The 10,634-nt window shown below is 51.9% G+C and overlaps 1 pseudogene; it reads right to left on the reverse strand.

Moving 5' to 3' along the window:
• Positions 1-4,752: 4,752 nt before the first annotated feature.
• LOC102474470 (non-POU domain-containing octamer-binding protein pseudogene) overlaps positions 4,753-10,634 on the reverse strand; it is a 17,109-nt pseudogene continuing 11,227 nt past the window's right edge.

Raw genomic sequence — 10,634 nt, forward strand, 5'->3', positions numbered from 1 at the left:
CGTGGGGGCTTAAAGGCGGTCAGAGAGCCAGTGCACGGTGAGGGGAGCCAGGGCCGAGGGTAGGACAGGGACAGGGCCCATTCCTCAGGGGCGGGGATGCAGCCAGAACCAATGGAGAAAGAGATCAAGCAGGGGGGCGGAGACCCGGGGAAGAGCCGGCAGAGGGAAGGTCACAGCGGTGAGGCAGTGGGTCGGCCCTGACTGAAGGTCATGAGAATGCCTGAGGCTGCTGGTGGCCTTTGAGACCTCTCTGGGGAGGTGATATATATATATATATACATATATATATAATTTTTTTCCCCTTTAATTTGTTACAGGGTTCATGCACTTGCTGGAGAGAGACAGACAGAGGAAAAGTGAGAAATCCACCCCCTGCCCCTGAAGGATGACTGTGCTGCAGTCCCTTCTCATCCACTCTCCTCTCAGGATTTTGGGCACACATGCACATACATATGGCATGTTTTTCCAAGCCACTGAGTCCCAGCCTCAAACCCCACAGTGGCCATGTGAGATCTAGCCACCTTAACCTCTGTGTCACCTGCTGGCCTGGAATTTTCTTTTTTTATAGGAAGCGGATAGAATGAACAGATTTAATTATTGTGTGTTTGTATAACATATACAACAAGAGTTATATTGAAAATTTCTGTATTAGGTGAAAATTCGCTGTTATAAATCCATCTGTGGGGCCAGCACTGTGGCCTAGTGGTTAAGGGAGCTGGATCCCACATGGCCAGTGGGGTGGTTTACGTCCTGGACTGGTGGCTTGAAAATACATGCTGGGCACATGTGCATGTGCCCCAACTTTTACAGGATGGAGAAAGGGAGCAGAAGGGATGCTGTGTGATCACCCGTTGGGTGGGAGGTGCTATCTCTTCTCCTTCTCTGTCTCTCTCTGGTGAGTACACATGCCTCCTTGCAAATTCTAAAACATTCATCTTTGTTTAGAAGCCATCTTTTTTCTCTCTCTCTTTTTCACCAGAAGGCACGTCTACACACTGGAGAGAAACAGAGGGACAAAGAGAAAGAGAAAAAAAACCACCCTCCTGTGGAGTATGACTGTACCTCAATCCCTTCTCCTTCATGTCACCTTCCCGTTGGGATTTGGGGCACACATGCACACGTGCTGGTGTGTTTTCGAGCTTCTGGGGCTGGGTTTGAACCATAGTCAGCCATTTGGAATCTGGCTCCCTTAACCACTGCACTGTGGGGCCAGCCCTTTTCTGGCTTTCTAATTTTTCTTCATGAATAGCAGTTATGTTTCTATTTTGTCACTGAATGATGCAAGAAATGTGCAGTTTGGGGTCACAGTTTTTTGTTCTGGGAAAGTAATAAGTGATGTAGAAAAACTTTCCTCCAGCTTTCCTTAAAACAGGTGTATGGCTATTGCTCAGAGCTTGGTCGCGCTCCTCAGACAGACACCTCTGTTAACTCCGTCTGCTGGAGGACCGCCCCAGCTCTGAGATCCACAATTGCCTAGATTAGCGGAGAAAGCAGACCTTCGAGGTACGAAAAGCAGTAGGCTAGTAAGCTGGCACCATGAGGGGACATATGCGTGTGTCAGCCCTGTGACCAGACAATTCACTGGGTTCTGACACTTTCATCTCATTGCTATGAAAGAATGACGTTATTGTCTAGCCTACAGAGGAGAGTTAGGCCTTATTTTGGCAGATTGTGAAATTGATGGGCAGACAGGGCAGGGAAACAGAAATAACAAAGCCCTAGGGCTGGCCCCATGGCCTGGTAGTTTTGGGGTCCAGACCCCACATGGCTGACTGCAGTTTGAATCCCTGCCCCAGTGGCTTGAGAAACGCGTTGCCAGTGTGTGCCCCAAATCCTGACAGAAAGTGAAAATGGAGGCGGGACTGTGGCATGACCATGTCCCACTGAGTGGTGCTTCCCCCTCCCCCACCTCTCCCTGGCAAGTCTACATGCCTCTTACAATTAAAAAAAACAGTGGGCCAGCAGGTGGTGTGGAGGTTGAAGTGCTGGACGGTCAAGGCTAGCTGCACGGTTCAAGTTCCGCACCCGGTGGCTTGAGAAGTCATACTGGCACATGAGCATGCATGCCTAAAGTCCCAAGAGGAGACTAAGAAGGGATGCTGCATGGTCATACCCTGGGAGGGGATTTCTCTCTCTCTGGTGAGTGCACATGCTCTATAGCAAAAAAAATCCCCCCAAAACCAAAAACCAAAAACCAACCAACCAACCAAACAACAACCTTATAATATATATTACATTATAATATTTATAATATTATAATATAATTATGTGTATATATATAATATATATATAACAAAGTTCTAAATACAGGTCCCAGGAGGGAAAGAAGGAGAGGTATAGTGGGCGTCTGGAGCGGTCTTTTCTTTTCTTTTTCTGAACAGTTTGATGCGGTGTACAATAAACTCCTACCTGAAGTGTGCAGCTGGAAAGTTATGACATGTGTAAGCAGTTGTGATACCGTCACCACTAGGAAAATAACACATATGTCTGTCTCCCCAGAAGTTTCCTGTGCCCCTTGGTAATTCTTGGTATTTTCCCTTTGGAGACTCAGAAAACACGAGGGAGGGAGCAGAGTGTGGAGAAGGGTCTCAGCCACCCAACTCTTGGGCCGCAGCCCCGCCCAGCACACTCCTGCCCCCAGGCAGGTCTCCGTTCTCTGCTCACACCCTGTCCTGGGAAGCTTCTGCTACTGGTGTTCTGTCTATCTGAAATCCCCTCACCATCCACCCTTCCCCACCTGGTAAATACCAACATGCTCCACAATATGAATAGTAACTAGAACAATGTATGAGCCCTTGGCACAAACCCAGTACGAGGCTGACTTCGCAGAGGTGTGTAATGCTCGCAGTAAGCTCTGGGGTAGGCGTTACTACTCCAGCTGTCAGATGGGGGACGGAGCAGAGACGGTTAGGTTGCTGCCGGGCACCCAGACAGCAAGTGGGGAGAGCCTGGGGCCAAACCCATTTCTCGTGAGGGCCCAACCTGGTGAGCTCCAACACTTGGCTCGAGGCTGCAGGGCCCAGCTCCTGCCGTGCCCTCTGCGCTGGGCTGGTCGCTCCTGTGGCCTCAGGGGTCCTCTTCCTCCCACGCAGGTTTGCTTCCTGCCCCCTGGTGGCTATTTCAGTTCTTTGTTGATGACCCTGGGCTCATCTGAGGGGACTCTGGGATGGGGGAAGATGGACCAGTTCCTGCCAGCCCCTGGAAATAACTGCACCCACAGTTCCTGGGCTGGCCTGTCACCTGGACGGGGCAGGAGGGGGACATGTAGCAGAGCCGACTTTTCCTGAGACAGCCTCTTCCTTGGCTTCCTCCACATCTGCCTACTCTTAGCCTCGCTACTCTTTCCTAGTCTCTGGCATGGTCTTCTACTTTAAAAAAAAAATTAAAAATAAATACATAATTTAATTTAAAGGCTTAGAATGTATTTTAATAACTCGATGCTACATTACTGCTCCATTTCTCAGAAAAACTCCAATGGAAGGTATCAGCACAAGTCAAACATGGTACAGCAATAAAAACGCACAGCCAAACTACCTGAGAGCTACCATCAGGCCTTCAATTACAGTAGCCCTGTTCCCAGGATTGTACTAGGCCTCTCAGGAAAAGCGTGGGAACCAGCAGTTGGTGTAATGGCTATGTCGCTGGACTCCCATGTAGTCGACCGTGGTTCGAGTCCCAGACCCGGTGGCTTAAACTCATGCCAGGCGCGTGTGCGTGCCCAAGATCCCGAGAGGGGAATGGAGAAGAGATTATGGCATGGCCATCCCCCCCCGGGGGGGGAGCCCCCCCCCCCCCCCCGGGGGGTGGGGATGATTTCTCACTTCTATCTCTCTGCCTCTGTCTTTCTGGTGAGTGCATGCATCCTATAGCAAAAACGTCTAAAAAAAAAAAGAAAAAAAAAAAAGAAAAAGAAAAGCTGTGAATAGCAACATCTCAGACACAAAGGGCCATTCCTGGGTTGTCCTTACCCAAGGGAAAAATGGAGGCAAGGCAACACAAGATTTTTATTTATTTATTTTATTAAAAAAAATAATTATTTAATTTTATGCATTCATTCATTCATTTTAATTTGACCAGAGAGAGACACAGAAAGTGAGAAAACAAGCCACCGGGTCCGGGACTTGAACCGTTGTCACCATGTGGGAATGTCTAGCACCTTAGCCACCATGCCACCTGCTGGTCCCAACACAAGGTTTTTTAAAAAAGATATACTAAAATGAAAATGTCTAAGGGAGAATGTCTTCCTTAGGACCTGCAGGGTAACACATGGGCTGGCAGAAGCGCATGTCCGCTGTCTGTGACCTCTGGGGACGTCCGCCTGAATTCTCCCCTGGGAGCGAACAGCAATGGGGCTCAGGTCACTGGGGGGTTTGGACGTTGTGGTATACGTGGCCGTGTTACTGGGGTTCGGGAGTGTGGACAGGAAGCAAACAGAACGAGAGGGACAAAAACAGAAGGATCAAGATGAATGGGGGTTTAGCTGGATCCATTTTGCCATGGCTCCCCCAGGCCCTCAGCAATCACATCTGAGACTTAGGAACGCACCACCCAGAGACTGATGGAACGATATGCCACACAGATCGGATTTGTTAAATCCCGCCCCTGCCTCCAGTTTTACTCCTAGAGCAGTTCAGGCAGGGAAGGCCTAACTACTGGGAGGAACCTCTACCATTTCTCCAGGGTAGAACTCTGGCTAGTCCAAAAGGGGTCCTTCTTTTAAGGGTTTTAGGAAGCTAGACGCTGCAACTTTAGCTAGTATCTGGGACGCCTGTTTGGAGCAAATCCAGCTCCAGGAGCTGCACGGTTGAATGCAGGAGGAGTTCCACCAATTGCCCCAATTCCTTCCGTTGTAGCAGCTTGACCAAAGCACTCAGTTGTTGGTGGGGTCAATCCCAAGGTTCCATCCGGCATCATAGTGGCAGGTCCTGGAGGGGCTGGGGTACCACAGGGCCAGGGGGCATGGCGCCTCTGCTGTTTATGCCCACGGCACCTCCCCTAGCCATCTGACCCATCTGCGTCTCCTGCTCTCTCACATCGGGGAAGGTTCCCTTGCATCCTTCCTGCTGTCCTGCTTCGTTCCTTCTGTCCCCGCTGCATCTCCTCATGGTGCCGGGGCTCCTCCTGTCTGAGCTCCCACTGCTTTCGCTTCTGTACTGCTTGGTTGTGCAGCTCTCCCATCCTCTGATGGTCTTGGTGCCTCATCAAATCAAGCCTCATCGGCATGACCTGGTGCTCATGGTGGGCACCCTCCACCTCCTCTCCAGCTTCTCCTGAGCCCCCTCGACGTGGCCACCGGTCCTGCTGTAGCTCCATCTCAGTGAGCGCCTTCCAGCGCGCGGATGGCCGTGCTCAGAGGCCCCGGGCTGTGCAGACCTGCGGGGCTGCTATTGCTCTTGGGAAATCGCTGGCTCTTTCTCAGCAGCGTCTCTGGAAGGCCTCTTCACCGTCTAACTGTCCGCGGGCTCCACAGGCACAGGCACAGGAAATGTGTCTGGCAAGAAGGAGCCCACACGGCCGCTGTCCAGAGCTCTCCCGGCTGCGGGCTTCCCTGAGAGCTCAGCAATGGCTTTCCTGAGGGCCTGCCTCCATCACCCCCAGTGAGGACAGCCCTCTCCGCGTGGCCCAACATGGAGATGGCCTCTTCCAGCAGTTGGACAGTACTGAGGAGGGTTTCAGGATGCACGTGGCTGCCTTCCACGGAGCGGCCTGTTGTCCAGGTCTGCACTGGCAATCTCTGTGAGGGTCTGTGTTCCCTGAAGCCACAGCCTTTGTCCTGATGAGTGAAGCCTTCACCTGCCGTCCCGTGTTTCTGTCTCCTCCTTTCCCCTTCAGTGCTATCAGGAGGGGCATTGCCCACGAGAGACGGCTGCGCTGCGGGCCGACCTTCGCTCCTGCTTCCCCGCAGCCGTTCGGGTCACAGTCCGGCGGGCGGCCCGGTCCCCACTGCCGGTATCGGTGGCGGCCGTGGCTGCTGGTGCCGTGGTGGGATGTCGATGATGCTCCCTTGGAGTATGGTTTCGTTTCTCCAAATGAAAGGTTGGTTTCTTTTGTTAAGAATTATTTTATTTAATTTCATTTGCTTATTTATTATTATTATTGTTTAATTTGACCAGAGAAGGGGAGAGAGAGAGAGAGGAAGCGAGAAAGCAAGCCACCAGGTCTGGGAATCAAACCGTGGTTGGCCGTATGGGAGTCTAGCGCCCTTAATGACCACACCTCCTGCCAGCCCCAAATGAAAGGTTTTAGTGCTCTGCATTTTTGTACCCTCGACTTTGATTGAAGACAGTGCAGTGCCTCCCGGTCCTGTCTAACCTCGACTTCCCCTACCAACTGTTTTCTATTTATTTTATTTATATTGTTAATTTTTTTTAAAAGTTTGATATAGGGCATGTGTGTGTGTGTGTGTGTGTGTGTGTATGTGTGTGTGTGAGAGAGAGAGAGAGAGAGAGAAGGGGGGGATGTGGTCTGGGACTCGAACCACAGTCGGCCATGTGGAAGTCTAGTGCCTTAACCACCACACCACCTGCCGGCCCCCTTTTCTGCTCTCTAACCCTTCCGTATCGGTGGCTCTTTCGCACTCTTAGACTTTCATGTCATTGCACAGTCCGGCTCACGTCCCGACGACCACTCCATCTAGCGATTCCCAGCTCAGCCTTGACCCTAGACCTCTTTCACAGCGCCCGCCGTGCACACCCTCCTCCTTAATGGACACCTCAGCCTGAACACGAGGCATGGGTACTGAGTCCCTCGTCGTCTCCTCCAGCCCTCCCTCCTTGTCCCCACTTCCCTGAGTGGCCCATCGCCCTGCCTTCCCGGGACTGAATACGGAACCCTGGACAGCCCCCTGACAGTCTTTCTATGGTTGTCAACGCCGCACGGCCAGTGGCCAACCACCAGCCTCCACTGAGCCTCTTTTTAAACGTCTCTGAGTCTCCATTTCCTCGCATCCCTACCATCGACCCGGGTCTGGTCCTCTGCCGTGACTTTCTTACTGCTGTCCTTTCTGCTAGTAACCACAGGCATCTTCCTAAAAAGGAGAATGCCTCGATCTGCTGGAGCCTGGACTCTGCAGCCAGACGGTCGGGGTCATATTTTCGCTTCCTTGTTATTGGCGTAGCCTCGGGAATTCACTTATTCCTCAGTTTTCTCTTCCATGAATTGGAGATAGTAACAGGTTTTACTCTCTCTTAGCCAAAACCCTGGGGCCACATATGTTTCAGAATCCAGAAAGTTTAGATTTCATACATTGGGCATGTTATATATATATGTGTATATATATATATATATATATTTTGTTTTGAGAAGTTTTTGCTAATTTTTTTTGTTTGTTTTGAGAAGTTTTTGCTATAGAATGCGTGCGCTCGCCAGAGAGACAGAAAGTGAGAAATCACCCCCCAGGGGGGATGGCCACGCTGCAATCCCTTCTCCTCCATTCTCCTCTCTGAATCTTGGGCATGCACGCACATGCCCAACGTGAATTTAAGCTGCCAGGTCCAAGACTCGAACTGCGGTCTACTACATGGGAGTCCAGCGACATAGCCATTATGCTAACTGCTGGTCCCATGTTGTATATTTCTTTTTCTTTTCTTTTCTTTTTTTAGACAGGTTTTTTGTTATAGGGCGCGTGCACTTGCCAGAAAGACAGAGAGAGACAGAGAGACAGAAAATGAGAAATCATCCCCCAGGGGGATGGCCACGCCGCAATCTCTTCTCCTCCATTCTCCTCTTGGGATCTTGGGCACACACGCACACGCACCAAGCGTGAATTTAAGCCGCTGGGTTTGGGACTCGAACCGCAGTCGACTACATGGGAGTCCAGCAACATAGCCATTATGCTAACTGCTGGTCCCCCATGTTGTATATTTCTTAATGTCCCCAGTGAGAAGTGGGCAAAATACCCTGTAATCAAAGATGGTATTTCTATAGCAAGACATGAATATTCACTTTATGTGGGGGTAGATAAAGATGGAAATAACCTTATATCTATTCAGCTCAGATTTTGCTGCCAAACAGTTATAAAAATCGTTAGGGCCAGCCTCGGGAGCAGAGGCTGTACCGCCCCAACTGCAGCACTGGAAGCCACGCGGCCCACGGAGGTCTGGCTCACACCAGGCATGCAGGTGCCCAGGATCCTGATCACACCAGGTGTGCAGGTGCCTGGGATCACACCAGGTGTGCAGGTGCCCAGGATCACACCAGACACACAGGTGCCCAGGATCACACCAGGCGTGCAGGTGCCCAGGATCCTGATCACACCAGGTGTGCAGGTGCCTGGGATCACACCAGGTGTGCAGGTGCCCAGGATCACACCAGACACACAGGTGCCCAGGATCACACCAGGCGTGCAGGTGCCCAGGATCCTGATCACACCAGGTGTGCAGGTGCCTGGGATCACACCAGGTGTGCAGGTGCCCAGGATCACACCAGACACACAGGTGCCCAGGATCACACCAGGCGTGCAGGTGCCCAGGATCCTGATCACACCAGGCGTGCAGGTGCCTGGGATCACACCAGGCATGCAGGTGCCACGGATCACACCAGGCATGCAGATGCCCAGGATCACACCTGGCATGCAGGTGCCCAGGATCCTGATCACACCAGGTGTGCAGGTGCCTGGGATCACACCCGGCGTGCAAGTACCCGGGATCCTGATGAGCAGGAGGGCTGGGAAGAGTGGACTGTGGCATGACAAGACCCCGTTGAGGGCACTTCTCTCTCTCTGCCCCTGTCTCCTGTGCGTGCTCACATGTTCTCTATTATGAATAGAATAAACTAAAAAAACCCAAAATTTTTAGGGTGTGGTGTCTTGGACTGGAGCTGAGGATAGAGAATCTTCTTAGGAAGATTGGTGGGTAGCCTGAATTAAATGTGCTTGTAATTTTTTTTTCCTTTTTTTGGAGACTTTTTTTTTTGTTGTTGTTATAGGGTGCATGCACTTGCCAGAAATACAGAGAGAGACAGAGAGACAGAGAGACAGAACACGAGAAATCAGAGGGGATGGCCACACCGCAATCCCTTCTCCTCCGATCTCCTCTTGGGATCTTGGGCACGCATGCACACATGCCCAGCATGAGTTTAAGCCACCGGGTCTGGGACTCGAACCGTGGTCAGCTACATGGGAGCCCAGCGACATAGCCATTTACGTTAACCTGGTCCCAATGTGCTTATAATTTAAAAAGTTCTTTGAAGAGTGTTTGGCACATGGCAATAGAAGTATTGGTTGAATGGGTATTTCCTTAAAGCTGCCAAGGAATCCCCTAGACCGTGGAAGAGCCCCCCCCCCCCAACAGCATGCTGCCCTCTGCAGAGAGCCAGTTCTGTGGCATACTGTACACTCCTCAATTGCACTCTGACTCACTAGTCTCCAGCTTCCGTACAGGTTACTTCCACCTCCCTCTCACTAGTCTCCAGCTTCCGTACAGGTTACTGCCACCTCCCATCCCACCCAGCATGCTGTTTCCTTACTGGGCTTTTAGCACACTGTCCCTGGTCGCCCCCCACCCCTTGCCTGGCTTCTCTGTGCCTGGCCCCATCACCGTCCTGAGCGGACTTTCCTGCAAGCGCTAGCCGGCTCAGCATATGCTCAGCATATACTTACTAAGAAAGTCACCTGGACTGACGTGTACTGAGCACCTACGTACGCCCGGCTCAGGGCTAAGCCTTTTGCACAAACAAGACATGAATATTCACTTTACGTGGGGGGTAGATAAAGATGGAAATAACCTTATGTCTATTCAGCTCAGATTTTGCTGATGGTTTGTGGGTTTTTTCCACATGGTTTGCCCAACCCTTCTTTGAGGTAGCATTTAACCCTGTGTCAAGCTCGCACCCCCTGTGTTGCCCACCTTTCTGCCTCCCTTGTAGCTGTCTTCAGGCCACCCGCTCTGCCCACTGAAGGCCCAGACCCCACGGTTTTCCCTGCTAGCACAGGGGACTTGCCCACGTCCTCGTCCAGCCCCAGCCCCATGCAGGCTGCCTTGTTCTCAAAGCCTCTCGCCTCTGGAGGTTGACTCACTCCTGTCACCCATTCCTGAGGCCACACTCCAGACACTCTCCAAGCCCCACTGTCTCGCTCTGTGACCCTACAGCCCTGTCTCCTCCTCATGCAGAACTCACTGTCTCCACTCAAATGCCATCTTCCAAGTAGGCATCGTCCCCCGGCCTCTCTCCCACCCCCTGCAGAACTCCTCACATTGGTTTAGTCTGTGCCATTTTCCTTTAAGGACTTAATATCACATTTAAAAAATCGCCTTGCATTCCTGAAAAAAAAGAGCAGCCTGTGCTCTCTGGCTTGCTTAATCCCCACCACGCCTGCTTCTCCCAGGCATGTCGCCTGGCCAGCCTGAAGGCATCGAGTACGTGACCTCTGTCGTATTGAAAAGTCTCCAGGGCAGAAAAAGATCTGCTAATGTTGGCCAACCCAGGATTCTCTTAGTCACAAAATAACATGGGTATCAATAGTTAGGTTTAGCTGCGTGGGGCCCCCGGGCCCTGCGCGGCCCCCTGGGCCAGCGCGGCCTGGGCTCTGCTCTGCTTTCCGCTGCCTCTCTGGGGCTGGCGTGTGGCCGCCAGGCCAGTGCGTGACCCTCCCCCCACCCGGCCTGCGCGTGGCCGCCGGGCCCGCGCGTGCCCCC

Source organism: Tupaia chinensis, unplaced genomic scaffold (genome assembly GCF_000334495.1).
Source record: "Tupaia chinensis unplaced genomic scaffold, TupChi_1.0 Scaffold000708_1, whole genome shotgun sequence".
In the NCBI taxonomy this organism is placed as follows: Eukaryota; Metazoa; Chordata; class Mammalia; order Scandentia; family Tupaiidae; genus Tupaia; species Tupaia belangeri.